This window comes from Delphinapterus leucas, chromosome 17 (assembly GCF_059928025.1).
Source record: "Delphinapterus leucas isolate spDelLeu-1000000601 "Yukka" chromosome 17, BTC_Dleu_Yukka2, whole genome shotgun sequence".
NCBI lineage: Eukaryota > Metazoa > Chordata > Mammalia > Artiodactyla > Monodontidae > Delphinapterus > Delphinapterus leucas.
The window spans coordinates 58199565-58226676 of record NC_143145.1 but is presented as its reverse complement, the minus strand read 5'-3'; the positions used below and the strand labels follow the sequence as shown (position 1 = coordinate 58226676).

The 27112-nt window shown below is 37.2% G+C and overlaps 1 pseudogene; it reads left to right on the top strand.

Annotated features, from left to right (window-relative positions):
- Positions 1–4807: 4807 nt before the first annotated feature.
- LOC149747039 (solute carrier family 7 member 13-like) lies at positions 4808–26126 on the top strand (annotated as a pseudogene).
- Positions 26127–27112: the final 986 nt, after the last annotated feature.

Sequence of the window (27112 nt, the reverse complement as noted above, 5' to 3'; positions counted from 1 at the left end):
AAAATTGCCGTACACCTGAAACTAATATAATGTTGTGTTTCAATTACATGTCAATTAAAAGAAGAAGAACAGAATGCTTTGGCATATTTTTTACTGGTTACTTTTTCCCTACCCCTGCTGGAAGCATAAGGGGATTTTTCTCTGATACTCATTGTGGGGACCTAGTAAAGTTCTTGAAAGTAAAACTCACAAAATTGTGATGGCCGTCCTATGACTGGACCCCCTGAAGTTTTCCTCTCCCAGGCTTGTCCACATGAAACTTCTAGCAATTCGTCGACTACATTTTAGTTTTTCCTACCCTAATACTGGTCCCTGCAGAGGTTTCTGCTGGTGAATTTCTGCTCTTGTAAGTTGTGATTCTCTGTATCTTCCTGTCTATCTCTCATATTTTGGGCTCAACAGTTTTCCCAGTGACCCCACTTCTCTGAGAGATCTGAAAAGGGTTGTTAATTTTTCAGTTTGTTCAGCTGTAAAGAGCTATTGTTAGGACAAACTGAAGACTTCTCTGCTCTTTAGATGTCACACTAGAAACCAGAGCTCTTGAGGTAATATTTTAATTACCTTCCTGAGCTCCTTCGTCTGGGTGTTAATTTATAGTCCAGAGTCTCTTTCTGCTCTACTGAACTGTTCAAATAACTCAAGATCGCCCTCCTCTATCTCCTGCTAGCAGCAATGTTTTACATAGATTTTCTGTACAAATCTATTCCCTGACAGGATAAGGACACATAGGAACCTTCAGCCCAAGCTCACTGCTTCCCTTTTGTCCCCAAAGCTTCCAAGCCCTGAGACCAGAATGTATATCATCCAGTTCCTAATAAACTGGATAGTATGCTTCCTGGCTCTCCTAAGAGATCCACACATATCCTTGTCCAGACTCCTCTACTCCCTATTTTTTAATTACCATATCTGGTTTTGGTATCAACAATTCAGAGAAAAGAGAAAAATGGTCCACATTTCACTCCCACCCCCATCTCCAGCCATAGATGCTTCCACATGCAACTTTTATTATGAAAACAAAATGATTTAGAAAAAGGAGAAGGATAGGGTCTGAGTAACTCTAAAATTTGTTCTATTTCTGCCATTCCATGCTTTAGGAAGGAAATATATCAACAGACCAGACCAAGAATAAGGGCCTCAAAACACATGCCTTCCTAAAGTTCAGTATGTATTCCTCATCTGACTATGAAATGACATTAACAACAGAATTTACTTTTGTGTCATCAACTGTGCCATCCTCTTTCTCACAGATGGGATATAGGTACTGGCACAAAAGTCACAGACATAGGCACTCTGTTAGAACAGTGTTCATTCTTTCTGCATGAAATGATCCCAGGTGAGGATAAAAATTTCCTGACCACCTTCCCCACTCTCAAGCCATGGATTTTAAACAATGCCAGAAGAATTGAAGTTCTACTGTGTCTAGAATTTTTGTCTATTTTGTATACTGATATGTACAGAGCGCCTAAAACAGTGTACATTTTAGGCACTTCACAAATATTTGTAGAATGGAAGAGAAGGCATTGGTTTAATATACCAAAACTTGGAGGCAGGGTTCTGGAGGTATAGCTCAAAGAAGCACTCTAATAATGTAAAAAAATCCATATTAATAAAAAGTCTGATTCCATTTTGATGTTTGACTGTTGACAGATTTTAAGTCCCACTACTCCCTTTCATTTTCTGCCCTACATCTGGACAAGCTGATAAGAAAGCCTGCTGTTTCCTCCACTGGTACCAACAGGAACTTAAAATCACATGAGCACCATCCCATTCAAATGGGAACTCTCACCTCAGCCCTACTTCCTCACCACCATAGAACACCAAGCTAGTAGCTCCTGTCTGCCCTCTCAAAACATTTTTGGACCTGCTTGGGATCCTACCCTGCCTCCTCATGAGAGCCTCATTATGAGAATAATGAATGCTTCCATATCCTCTTAGTGCATGTATGTCATCATTAGTTTTGATATCTGAACCAAATCTTGGATGGCAGGGGTAGTGTGTGCATCCCATCTCAGTGGGGTAATTACATCGATTAAGATTAGTTTTTTATCTTTAAAAAACATGTTAATTTTATATTCTATCCCATAATATTTGCATGTTTAAAATAAATGCTTCAAGATAAATTTTGAATGCTTAAATAAATGCTTCAAAATTTTCCCCCAAAAAAGTACCTTGAGTGAAATTGACACCTCAGGAAGATGAATAACATTCATCCCATGGCTTCACCTATTCCCTGGCATACAGTTATTTGAGCAATGAGTATTTCAGTTGGAGAGGTATAGACGCAGTCCTATTCCATTAATTTACAAATGACACAAACTAATGCCAAGAAAACAAAAGAAATTTCTAAGGTTACTCAGTCAGCCTGAACAAAGATCCTTTAACTCCAATATGTCAAATATTTCCAAAATCTAGCTTATCGTTTTTATTTTGATATATATCTAACATTCATCTAATGCAATCAGGGAGTTTGTATAAGTTATTCAGAAGCACAGTCAAACATAAACACCTATTACAAATTACTATTTTAGGAATTAAAAGTATCGAGACAAAGGGTGAGTTACAAGTAAACGGCTACCAAAAAGCAATCACCATCTTTTCATATACTTGTTAGCCATTTGTATGACTTCATTGGGAAAATGTTTATTCAAGTTGTCTGCCCATTTTCAATTGGATTCTTTGATTTTTTGCTATTGAGTTATATGAGTTCCTTATATATTTTGGATATTAACCCTTATTAGGTAGATGGTTTGCAAATATTTTTCTCCCATTCCATAAATTGCCTTCTCATTTTGCTGGGTGTTTCTCTTGCTGTGCAGAAACTTTTTAGTTTGATGTAGTCCCACTTGTTTATTTTTGCTTTTGCTGCTTGCCCTTTTGGTTTGAGCGCAAAAAATCATTGGTAAGATCAATTCAAGGAGTTATTTTCTGTTTTCTTTTAGTTTTACAATATCAGGTCTTATGTTTAAGTCTTTGATCCCTTTTCAAGTTAATTTTTGTGAGTGGTGTAAGATAGGGGTCTAATTTTGCATGTGAATATCCTACTTTTCCCAACACCTTTTATTGAAGAGACTGTCCTCTCCAGTCTCTTCTTGAGTATTCTTGGCTTCTTTGTCAAATACTAGCTGGCTGTACATGAATGCATTTATTTCTGAGCTCTCAATTCTGTTCCATTGGTCTATGTGCCAGTTTTTTACACTAGAAAAAGAAGTACAGACTATTCCCAAAGTGTTTTGCTTGTAACTGTAGTAATATGTCTAGAGATCTTCAGAATACTGTTCTCACAGCCAAGACTTGAATTAAAGTCTATTTATTGAGTTGCAATAACCTGTGCTCACAGGCCATTGTTATTGTGCCACTTGTGAGAGAGAGGAGAGTGAGGCTAATGACACACTCATGGCTGTGAGTCAAACTTGAGTGCTCCATCAGTCCTAATCCAGTCCCTGCACAAGGGGAGGCATCGCTGAGATTGGATAAACACAGGACCCATGAAAAAGTCACCAAGAAAAAACAAGCCAATTCTTATGGTTTATATTGTTGTTTCTTGGCTTCTTGTGGATTATGGATTTATTTATTTGTAAGTAAAATCATAAATATATATAAAAACATATACATAAAATACATTAAAATTAGTTAATTTAAGTGAATAGCTGGGTGAACTTGACAAATTAATTTCTTAATTTCCTCATCTATTGGTACTGTATCACAGGTGGTTGATTTGATTTAAAGAGTTAATATAAGTGTTAAACACAGTTCCCAGCACACAGTAGGTGTCATGTAAATATTAGCTATTATTAGTATTACCATGTTGAAGCTCACAACCAGTATATAAAAAGTCTTGGTTTATATACATCTTCTTCTCTAACAGGAGTTCCTGGAGGATAAAGATCATTAATTCAACAGATTTACTGAGACATACTGTGTTACCCCAAGCTGGACCAGACGCCAGGGTAAAATGGTGAACAATATCCAGACCTTGTCTTAGGCATTCCTGCACATGCACTGATTCACACTGTACCAGGCAAAAAGCAGATGCTCAGAAGAGTGTGCCCTAAGTCAATAAGTAGCTGAAAATATAGAAAAAAGTAAATAATGCTGAAAAGATGAATCATGCCCCTACTAGATAATTAACCAGGGAAATGTAAAACCCTACATATGTGTACTAAGTGAACTGTTTGTCAAAAACTGAGTCTAATTTGCAACTAATTACAAAATGTTTTTAAAGGACCTTAGAGAAGCTGAAGCACTCTCTATATAATGCAGATAGTGAAAATTAAAATAACCAAATTATGAAACTAACATTTATGGATCCCTAAGGTATGTCAGGTATACTACCAGGAGTTTTGTATTAGTATTTGCTTCATCAATAAATTACCTTATTTAATTCTATTAAGGAAAAAAATAAGGATTATCAGTCCCATTTTTCAAAATAACAAAATCGAAAGTCATTGAGTGACATAGATGTGCTAGTAAGTGGCAGAAGTGTGTGTGATTCAAACCACGATCTGCTAACAAGTGGCAAACATGTGATTCAAACCTTGGATTTTTTGTCATTCTTTAATTTCCTTATGGTACAAACTTTAAAAATTACTTGTTTAAGGATCAAAATTAACGAGGTTACATATCCATAGAAGAAACCTGACTTGGAATTTTTCATCTCATTCCCAATTAGCTGTGTCTAAAATGTTTAATTGTGCCTAAGTTTTTAAATGCTTAACACATAAAACATAACTCTAATATTATCTCAGACACTTTAGTTCAATTTACTCACAGGTTAAATTTTTTATTATGTTAAGGGCTGTGACAAAATCTATTTGAGTAAGAAAGGAGGAGGAAAGTAAAGCACTTAACTATAAGAAGATTGGCTGAAGCCTTTCACAAGTATGAACAGAGTAAAAACTGTGAATTTATGTTAGCTTTTAAGTTTCAGACTTAAGAAAATGAAGATGGGAGAAAGTACTCAGCTTCAACGGGTAATAAGGTATTTCCATGGAACGATTTTTTATTCAGTATCATAATGGGTGCAGGAAGATTTGTTGCTCCTAAAGGGGTGTTAACATACTCTTCACTCAATGTGGGGGTCTCCCTAAGTATTTGGGCTGCTTGTGCCATAGTGTCTATGATGGCTGCCCTTAGTCACACAGAGCTGGGGACCATATTCCCTAGAAGTGGAGCACAGTATTATTTCCTCAAGAGATCTCTTGGACCCTTTATTGCTATCTTCTATCTCTGGATCAATCTATTTAGTACCCCAGCAGGAACTGCTGCACATGACTTTTTACTAGCAGGGTATATAATGCAGCCTTTCTATCCTGGATGTTTTGGTCCTGAGATGCCAAAGAAATGTTTAGCATTGGCCTTTTTTTTTTTTTTTAACATCTTTATTGCGGTATAATTGCTTTACAATGATGTGTTAGTTTCTGCTTTATAACAAAGTGAATCAGTTATACATATACATATATGTATATGTATATGTATATGTATACATATATGTGACACCCCTCCAGGCGGTCACAAAGCACCAAGCCCATATCCCTGTGCCATGCGGCTGCTTCCCACTAGCTATCTACCTTACGTTTGTTAGTGTATATATGTCCATGCCTCTCTATCGCCCTGTCACAGCTCACCCTTCCCCCTCCCCACATCCTCAAGTCCGTTCTCCAGTAGGTCTGTGTCTTTATTCCTGTCTTACCCCTAGGAGAACAGTATGGAGGTTCCTTAAAAAACTACAAATAGAACTACCATATGACCCAGCAATCCCACTACTGGGCATATACCCTGAGAAAACCAAAATTCAAAAAGAGTCATGTACCAAAATGTTCATTGCAGCTCTATTTACAATAGCCCGGAGATGGAAACAACCTAAGTGCCCATCATCGGATGAATGGATAAAGAAGATGTGGCACATATATACAAGGGAATATTACTCAGCCATAAAAAGAAACGAAATTGAGTTATTTGTAATGAGGTGGATAGACCTAGAGTCTGTCATACAGAGTGAAGTAAGTCAGAAAGAGAAAGACAAATACCGTATGCTAACACATATATATGGAATTTAAGGGGAAAAAATGTCATGAAGAACCTAGGGGTAAGACAGGAATAAAGATGCACAACTACTGGAGAAGGGACTTGAGGATATGGGGAGGGGGAAGGGTGAGCTGTGACAGGGTGAGAGAGAGTCATGGACATATACACACTAACAAACGTAGTAAGGTAGATAGCTAGTGGGAAGCAGCCGCATGGCACAGGGATATTGGCTCGGTGCTTTGTGACAGCCTGGAGGGGTGGGATAGGGAGGGTGGGAGGGAGGGAGATGCAAGAGGGAAGACATATGGGAACACATGTATATGTATAAGTGATTCACTTTGTTATAAAGCAGAAACTAACACACCATTGTAAAGCAATTATACCCCAATAAAGATGTTAAAAAAATTTTTTTAATTTAAAATATTTAAAAAAAAAAGAATAAAAATAAGGCCTATACTACATCCAAGCTTGAGGCTCCTCAGTTATCTCAACTCTAAAATGACTCTATTTACAATAGCCAAGACATGGATGCAACCTAAATGTTCATCAACAGATGAATGGATATAGAAGATGTGGTAGATAGATAGATAGATAGATGATAGACAGACACACTGGAATATTATTCAACCATAAAATAGAATGAAATATTGCCTTTTGCAGTAACATGGATGGACCTAGAGATTATCATACTGAGTGAAGTAAGTCAGACAGAGAAAGACAAATATATGATATCAGTTATATGTAGGATCTAAAAATCAATACAAGTGAATTTATTTTACAAAACAGAAACAGACTCACAGACATAAAAAACAAACTATGGTTACCAAAGGGGAAACTGGGGGGAGGAATAAATTAGGAAAATAGTATTAACAGATATACATCACTATATATAAAAGAGATAAACAACAAGGATTTACTGTATAGCACAGAGAACTGTATTCAATATCTTATAATAACCTATAATGGAAAAGAATCTGGAATATATATATATTCCAGATTTTATATATATAAGTGAATCATTTTCTGTACACCAAAAAGTAACATGATATTCTAAATCAACTATACTTATTTTTTTAATATAAAAAATAAAATGAGATGAGTATATTATTTGGTCATATCACTCATTAGTAGTAACAACAAATGTGAAAATATATGTGAAGGTACTCTGGAACACCTATTGCACAATAATATTCTGCTTCAGAAAGATCACAGACTAATTAAAACAGCCATATATTTGAAATAAAAAGACCTAACTGCAAAAATCACCTTTCAGATATTGCAGCTTTTTTCACTTGGTAAGGATTCAATAACTCTTGGTTTCAATTCTCATGTCAGTAAAATAGGGAGAAAAATTGTTGCCCTTTGTATTGCATAGCATAATTAGAGTAAGAAAAATCACTTTATAGAATCTACAAAATCAAGTTATGTGAATTATAGTGGTTAAAACACAAGGAAAAAATACTCTGTGGTGATCCTAAACATCCAAAGGAAAGTAATATTTTTCAGTGAAATTAGCCCTTTGATGTTAGAAAATAAAACCTGTGACTTCCCTATTTTATAGAGTAGAAAGATAGTAAATAGTTTCATTCATTCGTTTTCATTTAAAAATTTTAGACAAGACATATTTACATTAGTAGACTCAGTTTGAGTCAGAGGGTGAAAACCCACAGAACTATCTTCGAAATGTAGTGAATTCAGTAGGACACATACAGATTAAGCCCATATCTTTGCTAGCCCGAGTTTGCGGTCCAGTTTGGGGCTATCATCAAACCAGTCAATTTTCAACAAGTATGCCCTTGAAATAAGAGTGTCAGAGAGGAGCTAGATAAACTCTTCACACGTCCCTGGCTGACTGGGGAACTGCAGGGGAAAACCACGAGAGTCAGGAAGTAAGTAAAAGCCAAAGGAACTTGAAAACTGGCTGAACTTTGAATGTGCTTCCCAACATGCACACAGATTGACTGTGAAAGTATGGAAGCCTTATGGATTTGAGATGTTTGAGCATAAATTCTGCTCAAATCATTAACTGACCACTAAGCTATGCAGCTAACAGTAGCAACCTCTAGGAATCCAAACATGAAAATTAAAATTAAGAATTAAAATATGAGAAGACATAGTAGCTTCAAACCATGAAGAAAACAGGATTTATGAGTTTACCAGGCAAGTTACAAAAACGACAACAACTCAGGAAAATGTATGAAGAAATAATGGCTTGGAAATTCTGAAAACTGATGAAAAACATTAATAAATAGATCCAAGAAACTCAATGATCCCACAATAAATACAAAGAGGATCAAACCTATACCTATAAAAGCCAAATTGTGAAAGCCAAAACAAAGCAAAGCAAAAGAGAAAGCAGCAAGAGAAAAACTACTCATTGTATACAGGGAAGTGATAATACAATTAACAATTGACTTATTTTTAAAAATGGAGGCCAAATAGCAGTGGAATGACAGTTAAAGTGCTGAAAGGGAAAAAAAAAAGCCTGTCAACCAAGAATATGATATCAAGTGATAATATACTTCATAAGTGAAGGCAAAATAAAGACATCACCAGAGAAACAAAAACTGATAGAATTCATTGCTAGCAGACTTACTGAAGGAAATTCTTCAGGCTGAAGAAAGTAATTTGAATGAAAAGGAAGGAAGAAAGAGAACCAGAAACAGTAAGTATATGGGTAAATATAAAAGACTCTCTATGTGTGTATACACATTTTTCTTTGAATTTTAAAAAAATACCTAAGATTATTTTAAGCAATAACTCTGAATCTTAAGTGTAGGTTTTATAAAATGTATAGATGTAATATATATGACAATAATAACACAAAGAAAACAGAAGGAAATGAGCTATAGTGGAGTGAATTTGCCATATTTTACTGAAATTAACTTGAAATTGATTTTGATGAAATTAAAGGTGCATGTTGTAATTACCAGACTAACCACTAAGAAAATAACTCAACAAATCAACAGAGTAATTAAAATGTCACATTAAGAATATCTGTTTAGGGACTTCCCTGGTGGTGCAGTCATTAAGAATCCGCCTGTTAATGCAGGGGACATGGGTTTAATCCCTGGTCCGAGAAGAACCCACATGCCGTGGAGCAACTAAGCCCATGCACCACAACTACTGAGCCTGTGCTCTAGAGCCCACAAGCCCCAACTACTGAGCCCATGTGCCACAACTACTGAAGTCCGTACACCTAGAGCCCGTGCTCCACAACAAGAGAAGCCACAAAAATGAGAAGCCCGTGCACCACAGTGAAGAGTAACCCCCACTCACTGCAACTAGAAAAAGCCTGTGCACAGCAATGAAGACCCAACGCAGCCAAAAATAAATAAATTAATTAACTAATTAATTTTAAGAAAAGAATATCTGTTTAGGGAATTCCCTGGCTGGAATAGTTAGGACTCAGCACATTCACTGCCAGGGACTAAGTTTGATCCCTGGTTGGGGAACTAAGATCCCACAAGCCATACGGTGCAGGAAAAAAAAAAAAAAGAATATCTGTTTAACACTAAAGGAGGCAGTAAAGGAAGAATTGAAGAACAAAAAGGCATAAGACATAAAAACAAATAGCAAAATGACAGATGTAAATACAACAATATCAATACTATTAAATGAGAATAGGTTAAACACTGCAATTAAAAGGCAGAGACTGTCACACTGGTTAAAATCATCAATTAAACTATATGCTGTCTAAATGAGACACACTTTAGATTCAAAATCACAATTAAGTATAAAGTAAAAGAATGGAAAAATTTATACATGTAAACATTAACTGTAAGAAAGCTAGGAATAGTAATATTAATAAGAAACAAAATAACTTTAAGACAAAAATATTGCTAGAAACAAAGAAAGGCATTTCATAATGATAAAAGGGTCAATGTATAAGGAAGATGTAACAATTATAAATGTATACATGCCTAATAACACAGCCCCAAAATACATGAAGCCATACTAATGTAACTGAAAGGAGAAATAGGCAACTCAGCAACTATAGTTGCAGATGTCAGTACATCACTCAATAACTAGTTAGAAAGTCAATAAGGATATAGAAGATCTGAGCAACACTATCAATCAAACTGATCTAATTGACATTTATAGATCACTCCACCAAACAGAAGCAGAATATACATTTATTTCAAGCACTTATGGGACATTGTCTAGGATAGACCTAATTCTAGGATATAAAACAAGTCTCAAAAAATTTGAAAAGATTTCTATCACACAAAATATTTCCTTCAACAGCAGCAGAAACAAAATAGAAACAAAAAACAGAATGTAATTTGGGAAATCCCACATATTTGGAAATTAAACAACACACTTCTAAATAACCCATGGGTCAAATAAGAAAACACAAGACTCTCAACAACTATGAAGATTTAACCCTGATTGAAAGCTTACAGGTTAGTCTGGCACAGTTTCAGGGAGGCTGGAAATAGAGACAAAGACAATTTATTTTTCATAACAATAGCAGTAGCTAGAATGTCATTTTTATGCTGGTTCCCAAACCTCAATTCCCACAAGACAAAGCAAAGAAGGCCAGGTGATACTTCCACATGACAGTAGAAGATCCCCAAACTTAGGGAATCCAAATCTTTTATAATATCTTTTATAAGTCTTTCTTCAGAAGGTAGGTTCCAGGAATGGCTCTAAAGACAAAAGATCATTATTGTCCTTCCATCCTCATATTTTTCAAAGTCTAAATATTCCCCCCTGGGCTCCCACAATTGCCACTGTAATAGAACTTAGCAAAGCATGTACTCAACCAAGCAGTCATTATCCTTGTAATCTATGACCATGTCAAGCCAACAAGAGGATTCAGGTGCATGAACAAAAATTAATTTTGAATCCTCTTGGCTTCCTTATGGTCAGCTGCTGTCCAGAGGTTATACCAACCAGGTGAGATTAGGGTTGCTGTGTGAGGAAAAGAAGAAGCATAAAATTGAACAGTGATCAGGAAAGCCTCCTGAGTTTTCAAAATAGGTCTATATAAGCTCTTATCCTATTCTCCCTGATCACCACCCAGGAAGCAGCCAAGAGTAGATGATCATTCTCTAGGGATGGTTATATTCAGTGATCAAACTACCTGACCAAGGTGCATGGACCAGAAGAATGTGAGGGAGGAAGAGTCAGAAATATTTCTGTGTTGATATTTGAGGAAGCCATCCAAACACTAAATGATATCAGATGTATTCAAATGCCATATGTGAAAGATACATTGAATATCTTTGCCTTCAGCACATTGACGTGTTTTTGTGTTGTACACAACTCTCAGATTTTTGAATGGCCAAACACATAACACAGATTAATTTCAAGGGCCACAGTGGTGTGACCAGAGTGGGCTGATCAAATTGAAACAGCAACACTGTAACCTGAAAAAGTACCAACAGCTATGAGTTGTCACTCCCAAGAGAGGGTCAATGTACAATGTAGTCAATTTGCCAGGAGTGAGCAGGGACAATATGTTGTGCAAGTGGCCTCCCTCACTGTGAACAAATGGTCAAATCTTGGCAGAAGTCACAGTGTGACATTTGGTGTTAGCCTCTGTAGCAAGAATATAGAGTCCTTTTTCTTATGTCCAGTGTATGATGGCAAATGTATTGCCATGTCTAGAAAGATGATGGATTCAGACATCAATCATGGCAATCTGGAAAGTGCGTATCATTCAACAGCTTTATTCCAACTATTCCCATCAGGGAAGGGGCTCAGTGGACAGAACTTAAGGCTATTCTCATAGCTCATGCCAATTACCCCCTTGATGAAACTTGCTATATTTCTAATGACTTTAATTATTGTCAATGACCTGTGTGCTTGGTCTGTCACTTGAAAAACTACAGACTGGCAGATTAAAGACACCCATCTCTGGGACAATAAACTATAGAAAGAAATAATGGCTGCTGATTGAATAATCTGATGATTGGTCACCCATTACTGAGTAGAATATCCTTATCTATTTTCCATTCTGCATAGCTGGTGCAAAGGCTAACAACTGTAGCAGCCTAGTGGGCACCATAAGGTTTCATCTTAGCTAAACTATCAGTGGGCCATGCCCAGACATTTACAGGAACCCTTGTGAATAGAGGACCTCATTGAACCAGCAACTCCACTTCAGTCAGAAAACTGGGATGTAGCTTATACTTTTTCATGCAAAACCAAAATGCCACCGGGCCAGGCTAGCTATGTTCTTGAATATGCCATTTCCATTTGATAAGAGAGAATTGTTGGGCTCTTCATACATTTTTAATAATTGAATACAATTTGATTCATCCCAAAATGAGAATATTAGGCTGGAAAGTCACAAGGCCTCCATGAGTCAGGTGTGCAGTTTTACAATATCCCAGTATCAAGCTAATATTTTTTTTCAAAAGGAGCTTACCTGGTAGTTGTGTCAAGGAGGAAACAAGTCAAAAACCTCAAGGGCTACCTCCAGCTATAAGGTGCCTTTCTTTGCCAGGAAATGCAATAAAAAAAAAAATCAATCACAGAGACTTCTAGGTCAAAGGAGTAATTATGGTTGTGGATCTAGAAAGGTAGAAAGTGTGCCATAGCTTGCTGGGCAGCTTTCAATACCGCCTGTTGATTTGTTCCTCCACTCAAAGGATACTGATCTGTGAATTAGCTGATACAGAAGACCAAGTAGAGTGCCCAAGTGAGACACATACAATCTACAACACACAAAGTGTCCGTAAGGTGCTGGGTTCCCTTTTAGTAGTAGGGGACCAGAGACAATATTTTTCTAGACTACCAGAGAGACTGAGTGTTGTGAATTTACCCACATGTTCCCCAGAAACCTTACTTGGCAAGCAGTACCATAAATATTGTTGTGATTCATCAGCCTGTTGGTAGAAGTGTAACAATACTAACTCAGATCTGTTTAGACTGAGGCTTTTGACTTGCCCACCAACTGGACATGAACAATACAGTATAAACTGTGGATATTGGACGGCAGACAATACAATATAAACTTTGGATATCTTGCAAAATCTTGAACACCAACTGGTTGGCAAATATCAGGGGAGTTTAGGAATCCCTAGGGGAATACTCTGAAAGTATGTTGAGCAAGTGAGATAGAGAAGAAATGTTGGTAACATTTGAGACAGAATACCAGCCGGCATCAATCTATTCAGTGATTTTTTCCATTACAGTCACAATGTCTGGAATAACGACAAATGGGGCTATAGGAGCAACAATTGAGCATTTGGTAATAATCCACTGTAAAGCTCCAGGTCCCAGTAGCTTTTGTCACTGGGCATAGTTATATTGAGATATTGCATCTTTTACCACCCCCCTGCTGCCTTTAAGTTTTCAATCAGGTCTGTGATCTTTCTCTTACTGAGATTCTATGTTGTTTTGTTGAACCACACAAGGAGGAAGAAGGAGAGGGTTTGGAAGGAACATACATGTCTAATACTCTCCACTTGCATCTCTACCTGAACAGGAGAATTGCCTCTGGACTTTTTGATCATTTATAGTACAAGCATCTAAAATATCAATACCAAAAATATATTCAACAGTGGAAGCCATGATAATACAGTACTTTGAATTTGCCCAAAGTGCTTTATTCACAAAGGAATTTCTGTGGGTAGAGAGCTTCACTTCTGCACTGTGAATTCTATCCAGATCCCCTTAGCTGAATCTAGCCCTCACTCCCCATTCCTGGGTTTGTTGGTACTTGGGAACCCATATCTAAAAGCCTTCATAAAGTTTCCCAGTATATTTGGATGGGTATAGCCTCAGGGCAGGGAGACCTCAGTCACACCCCTAATCATCTTTCTCCTTAAGACACCTGAGGTTAAGGGAGAGAAGGGGAGAGACCATGGAAAAAGAGAGAGTAGCTTTGTGCCACTAAGATACATTTTTTAATCTCGAATTAACAAAACTGCCTCCAGAAGACAGAGAATATCAGAATAGATTTATATTAAGAAAACAAATTGAATTAATAATTTAAAATCTTCCCACAAATCGAATCCCAGGCCCCAGTAGCTTCTCTGATGAATTGTATCAAACATTTAAGAAAGAAATAATGCCACTCCTAAACAAACTCTTTCAGAAAACATAAGAGGGAACGCTTCCCAATTTATTTTACGGAACCAGTATTTCTATGATACCAAGCCAGAATAATTCTTTTCACAAAGAAAGAAAATTACATACAAATGTTATATACAGCACGTATTGTTCTATGAACTACAATGCAACAATTCTTTAAAACATTGGTAAATTGAATCCAGCAACATATAAAAAAGGATTATACACCATTAACAAGTGAGGTTTACCATTGGTTGGTTTAACACCCCAAAATCAATTAATGTTTTACTAATATGGTAACTAACAAAGATCACATAATAATATTGAGATTCATAAAAAGCATTTGACAAAATGGAACACTCCATGATTTTTAGAAAATTTTGGGAAAAAAATAGGGATAGAAGGGAGCTTCCTCATTTAGATAAAGAGCAGTTTCAATGTACTACTACTACTCCTTTGTCTTTGCGACAATTACAATTTAGTTTTTTAAATTAATTAATTAAGAATACTATACAGTACCAACATTTTGTCAGTTACATAATTAGTGGCTTTTCTTTTTTTTTTATAAACCTCTTTATTGGTGTATAATTGCTTTACAATGGTGTGTTAGTTTCTGCTTTATAACAAAGTGAATCAGTTATACGTATACATATGTCCTCATATCTCTTCCCTCTTGCGTCTCCCTCCCACCCACCCTAACCCTCCCCTCTAGGTGGTCACAAAGCACCAAGCTGATCTCCCTGTGCTATGTGGCTTCTTCCCACTAGCTATTTTACGTTTGGTAGTGTATATATGTCCACGCCACTCTCTCACTTTGTCCCAGCTTACCCTTCCCCCCCGTATCCTGGAGTTGATTCTCTAATAGGTCTGTGTCTTTATTCCTGTCTTGCCCCTAGGTTCTTCATGATCTTTTTTTTTCTTTTTTTTTTTGGATTCCATATATATGTGTTAGCATATGGTATTTGCTTTTCCCTTTCTGACATACTTCACACTGTATGACAGATGCTAGGTCCATCCACCTCACTAAAAATAACAGTTTAGTTTCTTTTTATGGCTGAGTAATATTCCATTGTATACATGTGCCACATCTTCTTTAACCATTCTTCTGTTCATGGACACTTAGGTTGCTTCCATGTCCTGGCTACTGTAAATAGAGCTGCAATGAGCATTTTGGTAAATAACTATTTTGAATTATGGTTTTCTCAGTGTATATGCCCAGTAGTGGGATTGCTGGGTCGCATGGTAGTTCTATTTTTAGTTTTTTAGGGAACCTCCATACTGTTCTCCATAGTGGCTGTATCAATTTACATTCCCACCAACAGTGCAAGAGGGTTCCCTTTTCTCCACACCCTCTTCTGCATTTATTGTTGGTAGATTTTTGATGATGGCCATTCTGACTGGTGTGAGATGATATCTCATTGTAGATTTGATTTGCATTTCTCTAATGATTAATGAGGTTGAGCATTCTTTCATGTGTTTGTTGGCAATCTGTATATCTTCTTTGGAGAAATATCTATTTAGGTCTTCTGCCCATTTTTGGATTGCGTTGTTTGTTTTTTTGATATTGAGCTGCATGAGCTGCTTGTAAATTTTGGAGATTAATCCTTTGTCACTTGCTTCATTTTCAAATATTTTCTCCCATTCTGAGGGTTGTTTTTTTGTCTTGCTTATGGTTTCCTTTGTTGTGCAAAAGCTTTTAAGTTTCATTAGGTCCCATTGTTTATTTTTCTTTCTATTTCCGTTTCTCTAGGAGGTGGGTGAATAAGGATCTTGCTGTGATTTATGTCATAGAGTGTCCTGCCTATGTTTTCCTCTAAGAGTTTGATAGTTTCTGGCCTTACATGTACGTTTTAATCCATTTTAAGATTATTTTTGTGTATGGTGCTTGGGAGTGTTCTAATTTCATTCTTTTACATGTAGCTGTTCAGTTTTCCCAGCACCACATATTGAAGAGGCTGTCTTTTCTCCACTGTATATTCTTGCCTCCTTTATCAAAGATAAGGTGACCATAGGTGTGTGGGTTTACCTCTGGGCTTTCTATCCTCTTCCATTGATCTATATGTCTGTTTTTGTGCAAGTACCATACTGTCTTGATTACTGTAGCTTTCTAGTATAGTCTGAAGTCAGGGAGCATGATTCCTCCAGCTCCATTTTTCATTCTCAAGATTGCTTTAGCTATTCGGGGTCTTTGTGTTTCCATATAAATTGTGAAATTTTTTGCTCTAGTTGTGTGAAAGATGCCAGTGGTAGTTTGATAGAGATTGCATTGAATCTGTAGATTGCTTTGGGTAGTAGAGTCATTTTCACAATATTGATTCTTCCAATCCAAGAACATAGTATATCTCTCATCTGTTTGTATCACCTTTAATTTCTTTCATAGGTGTCTTATAGTTTTCTGCATACAGGTCTTTTGTCTACTTAGGTAGGTTTATTCCTAGATATTTTATTCTTTTTGTTGCAATGGTAAATGGGAGTGTTCTCTTAATATCACTTTCAGATTTTTCATCATTAGTGTATAGGAATGCAAGAGATTTCTGTGCACTAACTTTGTATCCTGCTACTTTACTAAATTCATTGATTAGCTCTAGTAGTTTTCTAGTAGCATCTTTACGATTCTCTATGTATAGTATCATGTCATCTGCAAACAGTGACAGCTTTACTTCTTTTCTGATTTGGATTCCTTTCATTTCTTTTTCTTATCTGATTGCTGTGGCTAGAACTTCCAAAACTATGTTGAATAATAGTGGTGAGAGTGGACAACCTTGTCTTTTTCCTGATCTTAGTGGAAATGGTTTCTGTTTGTCACCATTCAGGATGATGTTGACTGTGGGTTTGTCATATATGGCCTTTATTATGTTGAGGTAAGTTGACTTTATGCCTACTTTCTGGATTTTTTTTTTTTGATAAACGGCTGTTGAAATTTTATCAAAAGCTTTCTCTGCATCTATTGAGATGATCTTATGGATTTTCTCCTTCAATTTTTTAATATGGTGTGTCACATTGATTGATTTGCTTATACTGAAGAATCCTTGCATTCCTGGGATAAACCCCACTTGATCATGGTGAATGATCTTTTTAATGTGCTGTTGGACTCTGTTTGCTAGTATTTTGTTGAAGATTTTTGCATCTACATTCATCAGTGATATTGGCCTGTAGTTTTCTTTCTTTGTGACATCTTCATCTGGTTTGGTATCAGGGTGATGGTGGCCTTGTAGAATGAGTTTTGGAGTGTTCCTCCCTCTGCTATGTTTTGGAAGAGTTTGAGAAGGATAGGTGTTAGCTCTTCTCTAAATGTTTCATAGAATTTGCCTGTGAAGACCTCTGGTCCTGGGCTTTTGCTTGTTGGAAGATTTTTAATCAGTTTCAATATATGTGCTTGTGATTGGTCTGTTCATATTTTCTATTTATTCCTGGTTCAGTCTCAGAAGGTTGTGCATTTCTAAGAATTTGTCCATTTCTTCCAGGTTGTCCATTTTATTGGCATATAGTTGCTTGTAGTAATCTCTCATGATCCTTTGTATTTTTGCAGTGTCAGTTGTTACTTCTCCTTTTATATTTCTAATTCTATTGATTTTGAGTCTTCTTCCTTGTTTTCTTGATGAGTTTGGCTAATGGTTTATCCGTTTTATTTATCTTCTCAAAGAACCAGCTTTTAGTTTTATTCATCTTTCCAATTGTTTCTTTCATTTCTTTTTCATTTATTTCAGATCTGAGTTTTATGATTTCTTTCCTTCTGCTAACTTTGGGGTTTTCTTGTTCTTCTTTCTCTAATTGCTGTAGGTGTAAGGTTAGGTTACTTTTTGAGATGTTTCTTGTTTCTTAAGTAGGATTATATTGCTATAAACTTCCCGCTTAAAACTGCTTTTGCTGCATCCCATAGGTTTTGGGTCATCGTGTTTTCATTGTCATTTGTTTCTAGGTATTTTTTAATTTCATCTTTGATTTATTCAGTGATCTCTTGGTTACTAAGTAGTGTATTAGTTAGCCTCCATATGTTGGTATATTTTACAGGTTTTTTCCTGTAATTGATACCTAGTCTCATAGCGTTGTGGTTGGAAAAGATACTCGATATGATTTCAATTCTCTTAAATTTACCAAGGCTTGATTTGTGACACAAGATATGATCTATCCTGGAGAATGCTCCATGAGCGTTTAGGAAGAAAGTGTATTCTGTTGTTTTTGGATGGAATGTCCTATAAATATCAGTTAAGTCCATCTTGTTTAATTTATCATTTACAGCTTGTGTTTCCTTATTTATTTTCATTTTGCATGATCTGTCCATTGGTGAAAATGAGGTGTTAAAGTCCCCGACTATGATTGTGTTACTGTTGATTTTCCATTTTATGGCTGTTAGTATTTGCCTTATGTTTTGGGGTGCTCCTATGTTGGGTGCATAAATATTTACAATTGTTATACCTTCTTGGATTGATCCCTTGATCGTTATGTAGTGTCTTTCTTTGTCTCTTGTAATAGTGTTTGTTTTAAAGTCTATTTGTCTGATATGAGAATTGTTACTCCAGCTTTCTTTTGATTTCCATTTGCATGGAATATCTTTTTCTATCCCTTCACTTTCAGCCTGTATGTGTCCCTAGGTCTGAAGTGGGTCTTTTGTGGACAGCATATATACGGGTCTTGTTTTTGTATCCATTCAGCCACTCTATGTCTTTTGGTAGGAGAATTTAATCCATTTATATTTAAGGTAATTATCGATATATATGTTCCTATTCCCATTTTCTTAATTGTTTTGGGTTTGTTATTGTAGGTTGTTTCCTTCTCTTGTGTTTCCAGCCTAAAGAAGTTCCTTTAGCATTTGATGTAAAGCTGTTTGGTGGTGCTGAATTCTCTTAGCTTTTGCTTGTGTGTAAAGCTTTTGATTTCTCCATCAAATCTGAATGAAGCCCTTGCTGGGTAGAGTAATGTTGGTTTTAGGTTTTTCCCTTTTATCACTTTAAATATATCTTGCCTCTCCCTTCTGGCCTGCAGAGTTTTTGCTGTAAGATCAGCTGATAACCTTAGGGTAATTTCCTTGTATGTTATTTGTTGCTTTTCCTTTGCTGCTTTTAATATATTTTGTTTGTATTTAATTTTTGTTAGTTTGATTAATGTGTCTTGGTTTCCTTGTTTCTTCTAGGGTTTATCCTGTATGGGAGTCTCTGCACTTCCTTTGCTTGGGCAAATATTTCCTTTCCCATGATAGTGATGTTTTTGACTATAATCTCTTCAAATATTTTCTCAGACCCTTTCTCTTTCTCCTCTTTTCTGGGGCGCCAATATTTCAAATGTTGGTGCATTTAATGTTGTCACAGAGGGCTCTGAAACTGTTGTCAATTCTTTTCATTCTTTTTTCTTTATTCTGCTCTGCGGTAGTTATTTCCACTATTTTATCTTCCAGGTCACTTATCCGTTCTTCTGCCTTAGTTATTCTACTATTGATCCCTTCTAGAGCATTTTTAATTTCATTTATTGTGTTGTTCATCACTATTTGTTTGCTCTTTAGTTCTTCTAGTTCCTTGTTAAAAGTTTCTTGCATTTTCTCCATTCTATTTCCAAGATTTTGGGTCTTTACTATCATTATTCTGAATTCTTTTTCAGGTAGACTTCCTATTTCCTCTTCATTTGTTAGGTCTGGTGGGTTTTTACCTTGCTCCTTCATCTGCTGTGTGTTTCTCTGTCCTCTCATTTTGCTTAACTTACTGCGTTTGGGGTCTCCTTTTCGCAGGCTGCAGGTTCGTAGTTCCCGTTGTTTTTGGTGTCTGTCCCCAGTGGCTAAGGTTGGTTCAGTGGGTTGTGTAGGTTTCCTGGTTGAGGGGACTAGTGCCTGTCTTCTGGTGGATGAGGCTGGATCTTGTCTTACTGGTGGGCAGGTTCACATCTGGTGATGTGTTTTGGGGTGTCTGTGGCCTTATTATGATTTTAAGCTGGCTCTCTGCTAATGGATGGGGTTGTGTTCCTATCTTGCTATTTCTTTGGCCCAAGTTGTACAGCACTGTAGCTTGCTGTTCGTTGAGTGGAACTGGGTCTTGGCATTGAGATGGAGATGTCTGGGAGGTTTTCGCCATTTGATATTACGTGCAGCTGGGAGGTCTCTTGTGGATCAGTGTCCTGAAGTTGGCTTTCCCACCTCAGATGCACAGCCCTGATGCCTGGCTGGAGCACCAAGGGCCTGTCATCCTCGTGACTCAGAATAAAAGGGAGAAAAGAAAGAAAGAAGACAAAATTTTTAAAAAGTAAAATAAAATAAAATAAAGTTATTAAAATAAAAAATAATTATTAAAAAAAGAAGAGAGCAACCAAACTAAAATACAAATACACCAATGATAACAAGTGCTAAAAACTATACTAAAAATTAAAAAAATAAAAAAAGGACAGCCAGAACCTTAGGACAAATGGTAAAAGCAAAGCTATACAGACAAAATCGTACACATAAAGCATACACATACACACTCAGAAAAAGAGAAAAAGGGAAAAATATATATATATTGTTGTTCCTCAAGTCCACCTCCTCAGTTTGGGATGATTCATTGTCTATTCAGGTGTTCCACAGATGCAGGGTACATCAAGTTGATTGTGGAGATTTAATCCGCTGCTCCTGAGGCTGCTGGGAGAAATTTCCCTTTCTCTTCTTTGTTCGCATAGCTCCCGGGGTTCAGCTTTGGATTTGGACCCTCCTCTGTGTGTAGGTCTTCTGAGGGCATCTCTTCCTCTCTCATACAGGACAGGGTTAAAGGAGCAGCTGATTAGAGGGCTCTGCCTCACTCAGGCATGGGGGAGGGAGGGGTACAGAGTTCGGGGCGAGCCTGCAGTGGCAGAGGCTGGCGTGACGTTGCACCAGCCTGTGGTGCGCCATGCGTTCTCCCGGGGAAGTTGTCCCTGGATCCCGGGACCCTGGCAGTGGCAGGCTGCACAGGCTTCCGGAGGGGAGGTGTGGAGAGTAACCTGTGCTTGCACACAGGCTTCTTGGTGGCGGCAGCAGCAGCCTTAGCATCTCATGCCCGCGGACTCATCTGGGGTCCGCGCTGTTAGCCGCAGCTCGCTCCAGCCTCTGGAGCTCCTTTAAGCAGTGCTCTTAATCCCCTCTCCTTGCGCACCAGGAAGCAAAGAGGAAAGAAAAAGTCTCTTGCCTCTTCGGCAGCTCCGGACTTTTTCTGGACTCCCTCCCGGCTAGCTGAGGTACACTAACCCCTTCAGGTTCTGTTCACGCAGCCAACCCCAGTCCTCACCAGGGGATCCGACCTCGGAAGCCTTATTCACAGCTCCCAGCCCTGCCCGCCCCAGCGGGTGAGCAGACAAGCCTCTCGGGCTGGTGAGTGCCGGTCAGCACTGATCTTCTGTGTGGGAATCTCCCTGCTTTGCCCTCCGCTTCCCTGTTGCTGTGTTCTCCTCCGTGGCCGCGAAGCTTCCCCCTCCACCACCCACAGTCTCTGCCCGCAAAGGGGCTTCCTAGTGTGTGGAAACCCTTCCTCCTTCACGGCTCCCTCCCACTGGTGCAGGTCCCGTCCCTATTCTTTTGTCTCTGTTTTTTCTTCTTCTTTTGCCCTACCCAGGTACGTGGGGAGTTTCTTGCCTTTTGGGAAGTCTGTAGGTGGTCTGTAGGAGTTGTTCCACATGTAGATGTATTTCTGATGTAGTTCTGAAGTATTTGTGGGGAGGAAGGTGATCTCCACGTCTTACTCTTCCACCATCTTGAAGCTCAGATGCTCATCTTTGCCTCCATTTTAATTATTCCCTCAGACCTAACCCCCATAAACTATGTGGGATTCACAGATTGGATTCAACTTGGGCTAATGATGACGGGCTTGTTTAAACTGAGATTCCAGGAGTCCCACCTATCCAGACCTTATAAGGTAAATCAAACCTGAAAAAAATTCCCTTCACCTTTCTAAAGAGCATTTTGCACTTTTACTTTTTTCTTACATCTGCATGTAAAGTCTTTTGAGCCCATTTTAGGAACATTTGATCTAAAGAATAGATTTTATATTTATTGGTTCAAAAGCTTCTTAGACCATTTTCAATTTGAAATCTCAAGAGAGAAAGCACAGGACTGGCCCTTGTTAGTAAAGGCAGAGGATCCTTAGGCTTTTTTATATTATAATGCAACTAGTGAAATTTGAGTCCACAGGGACCATATGTGGGGTGTATGATGTTTGTACTAGATCTCAGGAGAAGAGATGGACCAATGTCCAGGGCCAATGATTATTTGAGCGTCCTCTTATTGGTACCACCTTAGATAACCTTGTAGGCTTGCCTAGGACTTTTCAGGCTTCTGAACTCAAATGTCTATAAGTGTATAAGTCTCCAGCTTTAATGGCCAATATAGAAAAGCTACACTCTAGATATTTGTGAAGGAGTATAATTGCAAACTCATTCATCTTTCAAAAGCTTACCTCAGAGACAGAATATGTATGAAGGATTGACTGAGGGATAAGTATTCTGTCAATTCCTCAAACCACCAAAACCTCTCTATATATTAACTATATCTGAAATGCTTCATAGCATTTGGAAGAATTTTTCCATAGCCTGTGGAAGAATTTTTTTTCTTCTAATTGTTTACTACAGCCCATCCATCTATATTGTAGATTTAACCAATGTTGTGTTTAACCAAACAACCTCTGGCAACTCATTCCTATACTTACTGAAAGGAGATTAAGTGATATATTTTTACATTATGCAACTGTCTCTCTAAATGTAGACCCATTGAAGAAAATTCTTCCTAATATTTGTATCAGAAATACTTGTGTTTCTAGGCAGATTATTAGTTTTCTTTACAGACACTGACACTGGCAATCAGCCTTTATATACAGGCACCAAATTGAATCTCGGAGACAGAGTTTTGGTGAAGTAGAAAAGAACAGCTTTATTGCTTTGCCAGGCAAAAGGGACCACAGCAGGCTAATGCCCTCATAGCTGTGTGTGCCAACCTAGGGGGTTTGTGAGAAGTCTTATAGTCAAGGGGTGGTGTTGCTGATAAGGATCAGGGTACCTGCAGGGCATGAATTCCTTCAATCCAGAGATCCTCTGGCATCAGATGGTCTCGTGATTCTCAAGGTTATGAAACTGTGACCTTCTCTCTGGAATGAAGAATACTTCATCACATAGTTAACATCTTCCATTTGGTGGGGGTTTTAGTTCTGCAGAAGAGCTCAAAGATATTGTTATGTATATCCCTTGAGGAGGAACCAGGACCCTGCCCTAAGGCTGCACTATTGTTTCCTTTTTTATTATTATTTTTTACTGAAGTATAGTTGAATTGCAGTGTTGTGTTAATTAGTGCTGTACAGTAAAGTGACTCAGTTATACATATATATACATTCTTTTTCATATTATTTTCCATTATGGTTTATCATAAGATATTGAATATAGTTCCCTGTGCTATAAGGTAGGACCTTGCTGTTTATCCATTCTCTATATACCAGTTTGTATCTGCTAATCCCAAACTCCCACTACTACCCTCTCCCACTCCCACCCCCTTGGCAACCACCAGTCTATTTTCTATGTCCCTGATTTTGTTTCTGTTTCATAAATATGTTCATTTGTCTCATATTTTAGATTCCACATATAAGTGATATCATGATATTTGTCTTTCTCTTTCTGACTTACTTAGTATGATAATCTCTAGTTTCATCTATGTTGCTGCAAATGTGATATTATTTCATTCTTTTTTATGGCTGAGTAGTATTCCATTGTATATATGTACCACATCTTTAACCATTCATCTGTTGATGGACATTTAGGTTGCTTCCACGTCTTGGCTATTGTGAATATGAATAGTGCTCTTATGAACATAGGGGTGCATTTATCTTTTTGAATTATAGTTTTGTCTGGATATGTGCCCAGGAGTGGGATTGCTGGATCATATGTTAACTCTATTTTTAGTTTCCTGAGGAACCTCTACAGTGTTTTCCACAGTGACCACACCAACTTACATTCCCACCAACAGTATAGGAGAGTTCCTTTTCTTCACACCCCCTCTAGCATTTGTTATTTGTAGACTTTTTAATGATATGGCCATTCTGACTGGCATGAGGTGGTACCTCATTGTAATTTTGATTTGCATTTCTCTAATGATTAGTGATGTTGAGCATCCTTTCCATGTGCTTATTGGCCATCTGTATTTCTTCTTTGGAGAAATATCTCTTTGGGTCTTCTTGCACTATTGTTTCTTGACTGCTCCTCCCTTGTCTCTGCATCCCCTCCCTTTCCTGATTAGCAACTGTTTAAACCTGCCCTTTGGAACTCAGGGAAGGTCATAGGGGCTAAATGAAGCCTATTTCCTACAAACAGGAACCAGGAGACAGAGAAAGGCTTTTGTGCCCAGGAGTCCCACAGGGTCCTGCTTGGTTTTAATACTTAAGCTTTGTAAGATCATGCTTCCCTTTTCATGCAGGCTGCTAGAAAACTTAAAGCTGAGTTAGTGGTTTGTCACTAACTTGTAAAATGGCTTATGGCATGCATATCTTGCCATATAGCTTTTATTATTTCTAGGCTTATGTTATTTTTAATGAGGTAGGTTCCAAACAATCCTTGTTTTATCAATAAGCTGTATTCTAAAAGCAATCAAGGGGCCCCTTTTATGATGTATTAACTTGGCCAAAAAGTTCGTTCGGATTTTTCCATAACATTTTATGGAAAAACCTGAACGAATTTTTTGGCCAACCCAATACCTTGTATAAGGTAAAAGGAGGTAGCAGAATACCCACAGGAATATCTCAGCAGAACACTAAGGTACAGGGTTGGACTAGAAATTTTAAAAAGACAACCAAGACAGTTTATAGCTAAGATTTTCAAACTAAACTGTGAAAAAGAATAACTCTGGAATTTCTTGTATAAATTCAGATTCCTAGACATCACCCCTGGGGATTCTAATGCTTAGGGTGAGGAACAGAAATCTATATTTCAAAACTGAAGAAATGAAAGATAATGATAATCTTGCATCTGAGTCATTTAATGACTCAATAAATATGTACTAAGCAGCTACTATGTGGAAGACACTACTCTAAACACTTTAAAGCTATGTAGATAAATTGGCCATTAATTATGCCATCAATAGATTCATAGTCTAATAGGAAAGAGAAGAGAGTTACACAAAATATAGTAACAGGCAGTAATCAACAACCTTTAATTAAGCATTTTATTGTTTGCAGGTACTATTCTTTAATTACAGATAATAGTGTGTGTTTGTATATTCTTTAATTGTCCAAATTAAGATATACAAATTTGAAAGGTATGCAGTGTTAAGACCCATTTTAAGGGAAAAGTGAGGATCAGAGAAAGTGAATCCGAACCCTGTGGTCCTTTTACAATAAAAATGTACCCCAAATGAATTATATATATGTTATATATTAGGTTATATATTAGGTTGAGGTGCAGAAAATATTAATTTTGATATTGCCTGAAAATAGAAAATTTTTATGGTGAAAAAATGCTTTATGGTAATAGTCTGGAATGTTTCATGATGTCTTCATTCAAGAGATCTGAATGGGCAAGTGGCACAGACTTATGAAAAAAATCAAAGGGTCAGCAAATTGGTGAAATTATTAAGTAAAAGCCTTCAGTTCTGCTATTTCACACCCCAAGGAGGTTCTCAGCAGATTATTTTCTCTTATATAAAAAGGAGGAAGACCTGGTAATATTTTTTTATTAATAAAACCAACTTCCTCAGTAGCAAAAAAATGTCTGTGGATAAAATGTTTTATGTTATTATTTGTAATAACCGCCAAGGCCACTCTAATACAAATTTATGTTTGTTCTCAGGTACGTTTGCCATTTGTATTTGGAACCATGGCCATGTCTTTGTTCTTGGTTTTGACACCCATTATCAAGTCTCCTAAGATGCACCATATCTATGTTCTTTTTATCCTCAGCAAACTTTTGGTTTATTTGCCTTTTGTTCACTTTAATTTGCGTCTATGTGTTTCAACAAGGTAACTTGCTTTTTACAGTTACTATTAAGCGTTTCGCCTGCTGATGACGTTGATGAATATATTTCAACAGAAGGAAATTTACAGAAAAATCCACCTACAACTGCAACCAAAAAGAATAAATTATGCATATTTGACAAATGGTTGATTTATTAAAAGCATCTTTCTCTTTCTTCTTTTTATGCGTGAATTTCATACAATTTATTTTTCTGGCCTTTACACAAAATCTTTTAATTACGTGTTATCATCAAGATTTTGATTAAAATTGTATTCTATGACAGTCATGATCTAAAGGATTACAAAGATAAAGTAAAATTATATTTGATCATACAAAATGAAATCGATGTCAAAAACAGGAAAATTTGCTTCCCAACAAATCCTTCCCTAAAATGGACCTCTAGAGTGAAAGTGCCTATGGACCGTGAACATCATGACATACACAGGCTGGATACTGTACTGTTGCCTTTCCACCCAGGCTGTCTGAGGCCCTCCAGAACCCAGTGATGTGGGCTGGAGACTTCCCTACTTAGTTTACATCAGCTGTCTTTGAAATGTTTCTCACCAGCCCAAGAAAAGCAGGAAATCAGTTTAGCAGAGGGAAATAAACAGATGGACACAGTCATTTATTTTGAGGAGAACTCTGTGCTGTTTGAATTAAAGTAATGAGCACTTTATGATGCAATGAAGCTGTTTTTGCATTTCATTTGAGTAATTCAAGATGTAAACAGAGCCCCATGGCAGATGAGCAGTACCAAACTTCCTCAGCTTCTGGATATTCTAATAAAGGATTAGGGAAGGGAACATCCTCCCTCTTACAGAAGTTAATAATAATAATAATAGTAATAAAGATGGTGATGCTCTCAATAATAGCATCTTCTTATCAACCATTATTATGTACAGGTCCCATGTAAGATAATTCTGTATATGGTATCTTTAATCCTCATCATACCTCTGCATGTTCCTACTTAAAGATGACAAAACTGAGTCCCAGAAACTGGGAAATTTGTTATGGTTTCAGAGCTGGTAAGCAGTGGAGCTGGGATCTGAACACAATTCCCTATTATTCTAAAACTCTTAACTCTTTCTGCTGCACCACAGACTGAGGAGGTTCTTCTGTCACCCATTCCTCCACTTTAGCATGT